Source organism: Zootoca vivipara, chromosome 14, assembly GCF_965207765.1.
Source record: "Zootoca vivipara chromosome 14, rZooViv2.hap1.1, whole genome shotgun sequence".
In the NCBI taxonomy this organism is placed as follows: domain Eukaryota; kingdom Metazoa; phylum Chordata; class Lepidosauria; order Squamata; family Lacertidae; genus Zootoca; species Zootoca vivipara.
In genome coordinates, this window is record NC_142597.1 from 7,362,009 (window position 1) to 7,375,505 (window position 13,497).

The following is a 13,497-nucleotide window of genomic DNA, read 5'->3' on the forward strand; positions in this document are numbered from 1 at the left end:
TGGTCCATTATGGCAAATGGAGGACTGTCCCGCCTACTTTTCCACAGCCAGCTCTCACACTTTCCAGGGTGTATGACTGCCTGTCAGCGTCTTTTTTCGCTGCTCTTGCAGAATTCATCAGAGAGGAAGATGGAGAAAAAACTAGAATTGCTTGGCTCCATCTGTCATTGGCTCTGGTGCCACTTACTGATGGTCTCTCTGCTTTCTGTCCCATCAGTCTCAAAGAACACCAGCTACCACCGGAGACAAGTATCCACCTTGTGACAGGCTGTTAGCAACTTTAGCCTGGCATATATTGTTTTTCAGTCTGCCATTTTTTCTTCTTGATCATGGGTTTATACATTCACCAACAGATAACACAGTAGCGTGAAAAGAGCTAGACTTGGTTTTCCTGTATCTTCAGGAACTTCTCTCCATAAATGCTCTGCATATGCATGGGGCTGTGGACGGTGGTCTGAGAAGAAGGTACCATGGATTATATCCAACTGAGTTCTACTCGGAGTGCACTCATTGAAATTAATGAACTGAAGTTAGTTGTATCCATTAACTTTGGTGAGTTTACTTGGAGTAGGACAAGCTCAGAGTAGGACAAACTAGGAAATTGATTGACTGAAAGAACTTGGATAATTTTATTGACACTGCATTAGTTGTGCTGCATAAGTGTCCCCCCAGTAAGAATGTAACTGGTAAGAGTCCTTGTGAAACTGGAATAATACATGTCGCACAGCAAAAGCAAGAGAACTGAACATTTGATTAGGGCAAACATATTGGAGTGCTAAGGGAGGAGATACTGAGCCAAGTGAACAGAAGAAACCAAACTTTTAATTGTACTTGGCCCTTGGTGCCAGAAAACACATTTTTTAAATGGCGCTATTCGTCCTGTGGTCAACATGAAAACATCAAGGAGCAATAGCTGTAAACCCCATAGGAGCAGTAGTATCCTCTAGGGTCATTTATAACACCCTCCTCTCGGATCTTTCAAAAGTAATCCCTGACTTTAAATTAAGGACGGAAGAATCTGTCAATTTCACTTCTCAAAGTTTCACATGTTTCCAATTTTACATTAATTTCTCCACATTTCCACAGTGATTGGGGGAGATGTTTAAACTCCTCCTGAAAACTCTTCTGCATTTTAGTGTTAATTTCTCATAATAAAGACATTCTTGTATGCCATTTTGACCAATACACCCAGTTTTGAAAACAATTTCCCCTAATATAACACATTTCTATACATTATTTTTCACTAATATATGTGTTTTATGCACATTTCCCCAACATATGCATTTTGGGGCAAATTGTTTGGCTGGGAAACTGCCCTGCAAATTTGGGAGTAATGTGAATTTCCCTTCCATCTCTACTTTAAATAAAATCATATTATGTTTCTAATGTATTACGAATTATTTCTTTCTCACTGTCTCTCGTTCCTTTTGCTGTGTATTAGATGGTTAGCCTGCGGGCAAGGACTGTGTACATCTTAATCTTTGTAAAATGTTGAGAAAACTGTAGGCACTTTGGGAAAAATAATAATCCTCCTGAAGATGCATTGAGCTATGTGCAGAATCTGGTTGGCAAGGCCAGTGAAAGGGGATACACTGTCTAATAAAAGCCCCTGGTGCCCACAAAAAGCCTTTGTCTGCAGATCAGCGATTCCATAGCAAGTCATATGATGTGATGAGACAGAGATATATAACTTAACCGCTGGCAGCATGGATGTAATTGTGAAGAAAGGACATGAAGAACATATACATAATGGGAGAAGTGGAACAAGATGTTACTAAAAGAGTAGAAGTGACTTAAGGCATTGTCTAAGCTCTAAATATAATCATACCCACAGGACATGTTGCTGACCCTTTGTGAACTTATTGATTAGGATTCATGCACTGTGGTGTTGAGCTTCCTATATTGCTTCACTGACACTGCTGGGTTGGTTTGCTGTCATTAAATTGCTTGGATGGCCTCAGTAATAGAGGATAGCATAGAAGGGCCAACATGTTGCCCTTCAGAGTAACACTATCTCATGTGAACTGTGAGTGAGGGGTTGTAGGAAATGTAAAAGTTAGGTCCAAGCTTCTTGCCACCAGGTAATTCCACCAGGGTGGGATGGTAGGCTGATTTAGGAATAGGTCGGTGAAAGGATTCTATGCCTTGGACCCCTTCAAAGCTGGAAGAAGGTCTGTTTCTTTGCCATCCCTTTATCCAGTTTCTAATATGCTTCAGCTGGGCCTGTAAAACTTGTATTGGAGAGGTCAGTAGTCCAGAGCAATGGCATGAGCATCATTTCCACCAGCCAATGGGAATCTTCCCATTAACTTAGTAGGTGCTCATGCTAAGACCTGAGAAGCTGCCTTGGGAATGGTGGAAGACCGCTCTTCCAGAGTTCATTGCAATGTAACAGAGCTACTGCTGTCATAATAGCTTTCTCTGCTCCCTCATGCCTCACCATTGGTATAACTGTTCAATATAATTATTGTTGCTCATAAAACATAAATTTTATACAGTAATACGTTGGCCTCCTGTTCTGCTCTGTTTCAAAATAACTTATGGGCCCTGTATTTCCCTGTTGCAACATTAGTCCATAGCAGTAATAAAGTTGTCATGCAGAGTATGTGATGGACCGCTTTACATTGTTGTAACTGCCTTTCTGCATTATAACTGTTTGTAAGTTTATGTCATCTTCATAAATGTGATCAATGGCAATAATAAAGTTCCAAGACAACTGTGGCAGCTTTCCCTGTCCCCCTCATCCCCAACCATTGCCTTGTAGGCAAGGTGAAAACTCATTTTCCAATTTTGTTACAAGAACATGAGAAGAGCCCTGCTGGATCAGGCCAAAGGCCCATCTAGTCCACATTAGGTCCTCCCTGTGACCAACCAGATGCCCACGGGAAGCAGGTCCTGAGCACAACTCTCCCCAGATGTGATTCCCAGCAACTGGCATGCAGAGGCATGTTGCCCATGACAACCTACAGCTGAATTTCCGTAGCCTTCTGTAGGGAGAACTTTTCATCTATGAACATGGCAAAGCAGCAGAATTGGAATGGAGATTTGTCAAACCATCTTCCCAGGAAACTTAGAATTGTAGCTCTATGAGGGGAGCAGAGTTCTCCTAATAACACCCAGCGCCATTAACAAACTAAAGTTCCAAGGATTCTTTTGTGGGAAGCCATGATTGTTTAAAGTAGTGTGATACTGCTTTAAATGTATAGTGCAGATGGGGTCCAAGCTGCTTCAATTGGGCTCGGAAATGAATTGGAAATTTTACAAAGTTCTATAATCATCCATTTGCACAAAGCACACACACACCGATAAAACTCTTCTGCACCTCTAACATGGACTGAGGCATGAGCAAAATGGTTTTAATTAATTGTTATAAATAGATTAAATACAACACAACACAGCTTACTGACATAGCATTCCTTGGCTGCAAGAAATGTTATCTTGATTAGAAATTGCCACCAATTTATCTGAAGGGCAAAACACAGATACTGGGAACAGTGGGTCTTGAAATACTAATACTATGTCATCGTAATTTTCATTAGCATCTGAAGTTGCACACAGAATATTTTTCCTTAAAATAGCTTCTCGTTGCAAAACACAAAGAAATTCCATTTGCTAAATGATTCATTATTCATCTCCTGTTATATATTATAAACAAGGGTAATCTCTTTTGTCTTTTCACCATCTACTGAAGTCCTGCCTCTTTCAACAAGGCTTTCAATTGAATATCTTTATCCCAGACTGAATCTGCACTATAAATTTAAAGCAGTATCATACCACTTTAAACAGTCATGACTTCCCCCCAAGAATCCTGGGAATTGTAGTTTATTAAGTGTGCTGAGAGTAGTTATAAAACCTCTACTTCCCTTATGGAGCTATAGTCCCTGAAGTTCCCTGGGAGAGAGACTGGTTGTTAAACTATTCTGGGGCAGGGCTCAAACTTTAATTGTTTGCTTTTATTTCTTTTTAACCCCCTCCTCCCCCCCAAAAAAAACACATCAAGAAGACACATTGGATCCATAATTGTACAGCTCTGGAATGGGAGTCAAATATATTATAGTTACTTTCTTTATAACAGGAAAAAGAACCCAAACACATAAGAACATGTGGGGGAGATGTGTTTGTTCACAAATATCAAGACCTGAAAATCAGTGCTGTTTTGCCCTGCTATACTTCAATTCACTGCAAGCCCATGTAATTGTCAGCAATTGACAATTGTCAGGTGTATTAGCAGAGAGAATCAGGCTGAAACTGTCTTCCAAGCCCTACTATTAGAAACGTTAGGCATATGATACTCTCTGCACCAATGGCTGACAAAAGAGATCTTGTTTTTGACACAATAAAATGAAAAATCCTGTACTGGCAAACCACATTCATATCAGGCACTTTGGGGATGTGTAGCTTTGATCAAAAAGACACCCATGGAAGCAACTTCTAAAAGCCTCACCAAGAGAAGGCAGTTTATACTGGCATTTTGTACAGTGTAGCTTTCATTGTGATCAAGTCCTTTAACCCCACCCCATCCCCAAAACTAGATATTAAAATAAGACAAAACTTTTCAACTTGAAATTGAGAAGTAGGGAATTCAAGGCTACATATACTCATAGAATTGTAGTGTTGGAAAAGAACCCAGTGCAGGAATATACAACTGTCCAATATGGGGATCAAACCTGAAACCTTGGCATTATCAGCACAGTGCTCTAACCAACTGAGCTATGCCCAAGTGATGTGTGTGATTTTGAGTTGGGGGAGTGTCATTGTTCATTTAAAGTGGTGGTTTAGGCAGGGGTGTTCCAAGGTGGGGGCGGGGCAGGGGGGCGGTTTGCCTCAGGTGCCATTCCAAAGGGAGGGTGACAAAATGCCGGTCCCCAAACGGCGGCACACCCTCCCCCATGGTGCACGCCACGCCCCCTGAGACGAGCGCTGCTCCGGGTACCGGAAGCAGGTTGATTCGCCTCTGAGTTTAGGGTACATTCAGAGGTGGAGGAATATTATCTTAGTTTTCCTGATTAACATGCTAATGCGCCTGTCCTGTTTTCTTATGCGGTTTTCATGTTGCAGTACTTATTGTGTTGTGGAACTGTGGCTCTTTGAGTATTATACCACTGTGTTGTGCTAAATTTCATTCGCACCAATGGTGTGGTGTAGTACAACAGCAGACATCATCGCACAACATCTCTAATCCTATACCCTTTCTGCACATGTGTGTTCCCCATCGGTGCTCAGACTTCTTACACAGTTTCCACTGGTGCCATCTTAGGGAGGGTGAGAGAGAAGTGCCCGTCTTCCACTGCTAAGGGTGAGCCCCACTCAGAGAATCTTAGAGAAATTCTCCACCTCCTGAAAAAAAAATATAATGGTAAAATTCCCACCCCCGATCTCACTGCCCACAAACAGGGTAGGGATTTTGTGCCATTTGTGCACAGATCTTGTTAAAATGCCTGTTCTCATATGTTAAGAGAGAAGTAAATTTAATAAAGGTCACAGAAGCAAGCTCAAACTCTGAACAGACTAAAGGAAGACAGAGAGAATGAGAATGAAAACATTTTGCTTGGTATCCATAGGGGGAAAAACCCAAGAAACTCAAAGGCAGTATTATTTCAACTGATCAATAGTAGGCACAGTCCTAATTATTTTGTCAATGGAGCTCTTGGTATCAAGTGGTAACACATCACTGAGATTGCCTTAAAAGTGTGAGCCTTCACCTGAAAAGGTGACTGCGTCAAAATGAAACGTTTCTCAGAGCTCCTTTTTATTGGTCTGCTGATTATATGAGCAAAACAAAAAACGATATTTTAATTGCTGTTTTTGGAACTGAACTGAAACTATGCAGTTTTTAAATGAATATTTTTGGCAGTGCTGGAAAATGCTCCCCCCTTTTTTGCATGCCTTTGACATGCTTTTTCCCAACTTCCTCTTGCATTCACTTGCCCATAATGATATGTCCACAAAGGATACCTAACTATGACCAGGCTTGCTGAAGTATCATCATTTTCACTACAGGATCCCTAAGTGGTAGAGATCAAGCATGTGACTAATCCATGAGGGAGAAAGAAGCAGTTGCCAGAGCATCGCATGCCTCCATTTCTTCTTTGCACCCCTTTCTGATAATGATATAGCTTCCCTTTTCATCCTCAGTTGCCTCACAGCTGTGCCTAGCAGTTCCTATTAGCAAACTGATTCGCCTGGTTCCGCTGACAGCATCCCTAACAAAGCTTTGCACAGGAGAACTGGCTTTTCTTTTAAAATCTATACTCTGCTTCAATTATGTATTGGAATGGGATGAGCCATTTCGGATCAAGAGAAGTACTAGGTAGCAAAAAGTAGAATCTTTGTTCTTGTCTTTTCCTGGTAGACGAGGTAAATACATGAACAAACTGACAGCAAACTTGACAACTGGTAATTTAGGAGATAGTTAAATTTCTCAAAGATGGATTCTGTAAAAATAGAGAAAACAAACTGTTTTTCGGTGAGGAAGGTGTGTGTGTAGTGGGAGCAAGAGAAGCTAGGATGTTTTTTTTAAAAAAAACAAAACAAAACACCAAACTGTAAGAAGGAAGCATGTTATTCTTGGAGGGAGGCCAGCTTTTATAAATGTGTTAATGCTATGAACTTTCCAATGTCATTTAGAAACAGAAGCCATTTTGCCCCAAAATAATTATATTCCAATATATTTAACCTCTTTCTGCTTTGCAGTCTGCAAATGTCTTTTAAGCCTTCAGAGGGAATAAATTTAGTTTCTTTAAGCAGTCGACACTGTTAAAAAATGGAATACCAACTTTGCTGAGCAATGGACATGATTGCAATTAAGCTATTAATATGTTCTGCTTTGATAATTAAAATATTGTATTCCCTTTGCCCTCCCCCAGTTCACAACCAGCTTAAAATGCTTCCCTGTAAAATAGGTGTGGGGCACTGTAGGGAGAACCAGAGCTTTTCTTTGTGTGTGTATAAAAGCTTTTACAGTATATGTGATGGCAGTTCGCACTGTTTGATGTATTGATTTTTGAAATAAACTTTAATTTAAAAAAAATCACAAAGCAATAAAATACATCTTAAAGTGTACCTTTCATGTAGGGGTGTGGATAAACTCAGTTGGTAGTATAATAAACCACCTGTTAGGCACCGAGAGTTCAGATTTTAAAAGGTCCAGGTGAAGGAAAATTATTATTATTAATAATAATAATATTTATACCCCGCCCATCTGGCTGGGTTTCCCCAGCCACTCTCGGCGACTCCCAATAGAAATAATAATAATAATAATAATAAATAATAATAATAATAATAATAATAATAATAAAGCAATTATGATGGGCTGCCTTCAGGTGTCTTCTAAAAGTCAGATAGCTGTTTATTTCCCAGACATCTGATGGGAGGGCGTTCCACAGGGCAGGCGCCACTACCAAGAAGGCCCTCTGCCTGGTTCCCTGTAACCTCATTTCTCGCAGTGAGGGAACCACCAGAAGGCCCTCGGAGCTAGACATCAGTATCCGGGCTGAACTATGGGGGTGAAAATAGCATAATGAAGGCTGTTTGTGGAGGCCACAGTGTAGTGAAGTGTGTGTGTTTGTGTGTGTGTGTGTGTTGTGACTCGAAGGCACCAGAAGTTGAATGGATCCATAAACTGCACCTGCAAGACAAAAATTGCGCTGTGCTTTTAAAAACAAAAAGCTTTGCGACCGGATAAATTAAAAAGTCTATGGCTTTCTTGGAAGAGATAATGCAAGTCTCCTGTGAAATTCACAAAACTGGTGATATAACATGCACACAGTGGACACGATCAGGGATAATGGAATGCTTGTATTCTTTCCCCCAGAGTCTTATTCTGTTCAGTCTATGGATTGTTTATTTATTTAAATATTCCTAGACAACATTAAATGACTTAATATGGTTCCAATCCCATTTACTTGGGAGCAGACCCCATTGAACGCAGCTGGACTTACTAAGGAGCAGATATATCTAAGACAGCACTGTTAGAGGGTGTTCAGAACACACAAAAGGAACTCCAGTGGGTGGTTTAAATTATGGCTGATTGTTCACATGTCAGTGTCTGGCAGCTGTTGACAAATTCTCTGCACACTCTTACTTCCTACTCTGGAGAAATCAATCATTTGATCAACCCTGTTTATGCACAAAAGCAGGGGGTGGGTGGGTGTCCTTCTATGTTCCACCTTCCAATTAAAAAAAAATGTCATGAAATTTAATTATAATAGCTGTTGTAGGCCTGCAAGAAACAACCATGTTATTCACAAAGGGCAATCAAGGGCAATAGGTTTGTTTTCACATTCAGGAATGGGCAGAGACTGGGGAGAAGACTAATACAAAATGATGCATATAGTTAAAACTTGTGTTCAGGGAACTTGCACCCAGAGTGTGTCGATCAGCTTGGGGCAGTGAGTGGTCTTGAACTGGTCCAGACCAGAGACCCACCTCTGACTCCCAACCTGTACCATGGGACCCACTTTCACATATGCACTACTAATAATAAGGCATATTATTAATCCTAAAATGGCAATTCACAGAGCAATACATTACCTTAGCATTATTACTAGATGAAAACCAGAGGGGATTATTTATTTATTTTACATTTGTTCTTGAGCCAAAAGGCTGAGAAGCTATTGGAAACCAGTGATTTGTTTTTTAAAGACTCACACTTTCCATGAGACACCTGGGCATGCTTGTTCTTCCAGATTTCATTCCAGTGAGGGGTGATATTAGAAAGCTTAACTCACAACTCATTTTGTACATCTAAATTGCCTTTTTGTTTTTAGGGTCAAGATTGGTGAGAAGCCTTTCACACAAAGATTGGTTCGTACCAAATGGCTGCAGGGGGATGATTGCTTGACTTGCCAGTTCTGGGTGTTCTTTACTAACTAAAATCCAAAACTTTGGCAATGTTAGTTTGTGATATTTCACTTTCAAGGCTGTGCTCAAAGAATTGTTTCTGGAACTCATAACTTAATTCCAGGCAACTCTGAGTCCACAGCGAATGATGATTGCATTCACTGGATATCCTCTCACAAATTTGATTTCTGGCTTGTGTTCTGGTGAGACAAGGGAAGAATGCTATGCTGAACTCTGTGTGTGATTGTGTATGTTGAGGCAGATTTTAGTGAGTGGAGGAGATTTTTGCCATTTCTGTTCTGAAGCACAGAAGACACTTCTGCATTCTAGTCCCCAACAAACATCCATTCCAGAAGTCTGGAAAGCTATAGGAACAGACTAGCAAGTGAACAAAATGTCTCTATTTAATGGACAGCTTCCTCACTGCAGGCTATAGGAAGGTAGGGTATACCAGAAGTCTCTTTCTCTTGCCTTTCTCCTGCCGCTTTGCAGTGCTGATGGAAACTGGTAAAATGAGTGTCTCTAGAGTCTAGACCATAAACCTCATGTGGCTTGGTCAGTCTGTACTGGAGTCCAACATGGCAGCAACAGCTTTGCTGCGACCCACGTGTGGGTCCCAAACCACTGGCTGAAGGACTATGACTTAGGGGAAAGATCATAACTTAGTGATGAGGCCTGTGTGCACTGTGCATTTAATGCAGTATCATTTGTATGCACTGTGCATTTAATTTGTATGCACTCTGCATTTAATGCAGTATCATTTGTATGCACTGTGTGCACTGTGCATTTAATGCAGTATCATTTGGTTTGTATGAAGAAGAGGCCTGTGTGCACTGTGCATTTAATGCAGTATCATATCAGTTTAAAGAATTATGGCTTTCCCCCAGGAGTCCTGGGAAGTGTGGTTTGCTAACGATGCTGGGAGTTGCCAAGACGCCCCTCTTCCTCTCATGAAACTAGAATTCCCAGAGTGGAATCAATTCCTCCACTGCTCTGCATTAACAACTAAGTCACCCAGAGCTCTTCAATACTCTGAAGTACTGGATTTAGACAGCCTTACTTCTTGCAAAGCACATGGAAGAGACTGAGAAACACATGCAAAGTTAGGGTCATAGTAGACAGAAAAGTAAGGTAAAAGGTAAAGGACCCCTGACCGTTAAGTCCAGTTGCGGACGACTCTGGGGTTGCGGTGCTCATCTCGCTTTACAGGCTGAGGGAGCTGATGTTTGTCCGCAGACAGTTTTTCTGGGTCATGTGGCCTGCATGACTAAGCCACTTCTGGCGAAACCAGAGCAGCACACGGAAACACCATTTACCTTCCTGCTGGAGTGGTACCTGTTTATCTACTTGCACTGGCATGCTTTTGAACTGCTAGGTTGGCAGGAGCTGGGACCAAAAAATGGGAGCTCACCCTGTCGCAGGGATTTGAACTGCCAACCTTCCAATCGGCAAGCCCAAGGCTCAGTGGTTTAGACCACAGCACCACCGGCATCCCTCAGACAGAAAAGTAGAGTGCGCTAAACAAAAAACCCGAAAGAAACAACCCCAGACAGAATGACAGTGACATGAAGCTGTATGGGGGCGTTGATCTGACTCGGGGACAAGGGTGTTGCTGACATCTTGATTCAGCTTGGGGAGGGGTAAAAACACCCAGATTCACCTCAATATTTGGCCTCAGAACAGAGTATTGGTATACTACTCTAGCATTTAAAAGCTATGAGGAATGAGATATGCTTGCCAATGTGGTGCCATGGAAGAGGGGAATAAAGGAGTTGTATAACTCATACATTGCTCTGACACAGCTACCTCAAATATTTTGGAGAGTGGTAGTTCAACATCAGAATGTGGAAGGCTGTTCTCATGGAATGAATGCAAAGGTGGCGTGGTGTCCAATGACCAGAGATTATATAATACATAGCAACAGGATGTCTAATTAAATGTTATGAACAATGGCAGGCTTTGTTTCAATGTGTACAATAAGAACCCGATCTTCAAGCACATCCCACAGAGAATGAGACACACAGATTAAGGGGTTTCTTTCAAAGCTAAATAATGAATTTTTGTTAGGAAACTGAATTACCAGAAGTCATTAACAAATCCTGAAGAAAGGTCAGGCCTAGTAAGACAGGGGAAAATGACAGCTGTAAAATTAAAGCCTTCTTGAAGAATTATTTGTTTCACTGTACTGTGCAGGGCTCCCTCCAGCCTCTGCATCTAAATGAAAATGTTACATATCTGCCTCATTTTCAGTGGCCACATGTTTTATTCTGCTTTGTACTGGCAGTGATTAATTTGGAGCTCGTAAGGTGAGAGCATCACAAAAGGTGGCTGATATTTTGTGTTGTTATTTAAACATAGAATCTCCTACCCAGAAACACATTACTATGACCCTTCTAATTTCTTTCCACTCAAGGCACAAAGCCATTTAGCCATTCAGAAGGAGGTGTACACCCACACTCCACCCACTCAGGGATATGGTGGTCAGATCCAGAAGAAGAGCCTTTTGGATCAGTTTAAAGGCCCATGTAGCCAAGCCAAGCCCCCTGTTCTCACCAGATGCCTGTGGGAAGTCATGGAATCTTAGAATTGTAAGGATGGAAGGGACACCAAGGATCATCTAGTTCAACCCTTTGCAATGACGGAATCATAGCTAAAGAATCACTGGCAGTTGGCCATCCAACTTCCAGTGAATCAGAATCCACCAACTTCTGAGGCAGTCCATTCCGCTGTTAAGCAGCTCTTACTGTCAGGAAGTTCTTCTGAATCTTTAGTTGGACTCTCCTTTTTTGTAATTTGAATCCATTGGCTTGAGTCCTTACCTCTAGAGAGACAGTAAACAAGCTTGTGGCAGCCCTTGAGATATTCAAAGATGGCTGTCATATCACCTCTCAGTGTTCTCTTCTCCAGGCTAAATATAGCAAACTCCCTCAACCCTTCCTGGTTTGGTTTCCAAATTCTTTACCTTCTTAGTGATATCAATATCCTTCTTAAACTGTGGTGCCCACAACTGTACAGTCATACCTCTAGTTATGTATGCTTCAGGTTGCGTACCACACGGGATACGTACGCGCCGAACCCGGAAGTAACAGAACGGGTTACTTCTGGGTTCGGCGATTCGCTCATGTGCAGACACGCTGAATGATGTCACACGCGTGCGCAGAAGCGCCGAATCGCGCTGGGAGCATGCACAGATTCGGCGCTTCAGGGTAAGTACTGCTCTGGATGTGTACGGGGCTCCAGAACGGATCCCGTTTGTATCCAGAGGTACCACTGTACACAGTTCTCTAGGTGTAATCTGACCAAGGCAGAATAGAGTGGTACTATTACTTCCCTTGATCTGGACACTAGGCTTCTGTTGATGCAGCCTAGAATTGCATTAGCTTCCACCAGAAGGACCTGGACACAACATCACTCTTCCCCAGGGCAAAAGAGGACAGAACTCTTGAACCCTAACAGTTGCGTAGAAGAAATTTCAACCTCTGTAGTTTGGACGACACAACAGTTAAAGATGCAGGTGCCCTGTGGTCTTTTGCACCTGCTCACTCTAAGCTGGGCATATGATTTTCTTCTGTCCCACTATAAGAATGCCTCTTCAGAAGTGATGAGGCTAAGGGTGGTCATTTTCCATGTTGCAAGCTACGCCTGTTGGATTTTTCTTCTTTTACACAACCATTGAAGGAAAATGCTTACTTACTAGTGACTTGCCAAAAGGCAAGAGGCAAGGGGTCCGGGTGGGAGGGCACTCCATAATTAAGGTACTATGGGTTTAAAAAAGGCATTGTCTCTGTTGCCCAGCCACTGCAGTTCAGATGGGAGAGGAACACACCGCAGGACTCCAGATAGAGGTCCAAATGCACAGGTAGAGTATGGGTGGAGATCAGCAGGGCCTGATCTCAGAGCTATTTCCCAGCATACTCTGCGACATTGCAAGAGATCCTGTGGGACCATAAACTGCAGCTGCTTTGGCACACCAAGAATGTATTGAGTTTGCCATTGAGTTAGACCACGCTGTTAGATTAACTAGCTAGCAAAAAAGAACACTCAGCTCCACTAGCCCCTTTGAATTTCCTAGCTCCTGCTCTAGCAGGCAAAACCAAGTAACACACTTTTCATTAAACGAATGCCTTTTAGTATGCTCTTGGCTGCTATCTGCCTTGATAGAACCCTCATTGTAGCTGTCAAAGACCCCATCTTCCTGATGGATTACCCCCTTATCCCTACTGTTCCGATCTCACATTATCAAGGTCACCAAATATAGTGGATCCTTGGGGCTTTCCAATTGCTATGGCCAATACTTGGCCATCTATCACCAGACAGGATCTCCCCTTGAGTGTAACAGATGGCGAGCATGGTAGAGTACATTGGTCATCAGTATATCAGCCTGTAACAACTTTGTTCCAGCTCTCAAACTACCATTCATCTCAAGTAAATTACAACGAGTCTGACACCAGGTCTTGCTGAAATAGCATTTGAAGGTCTTCGTTTTCCCATTGTCCTTAAAAACTTGCAATCCAGTCCTGCACAATGTTATATCAGCTTTCACCTATTGATTGTCCCTCTTCTTTTCTCCTTTCTTTCAAGACCTGGGTGAACCCACCAAACTCCACAATGCTAGACAAATGTACTTAGGAGTAAGTCCAATCTAATTCAATGGTT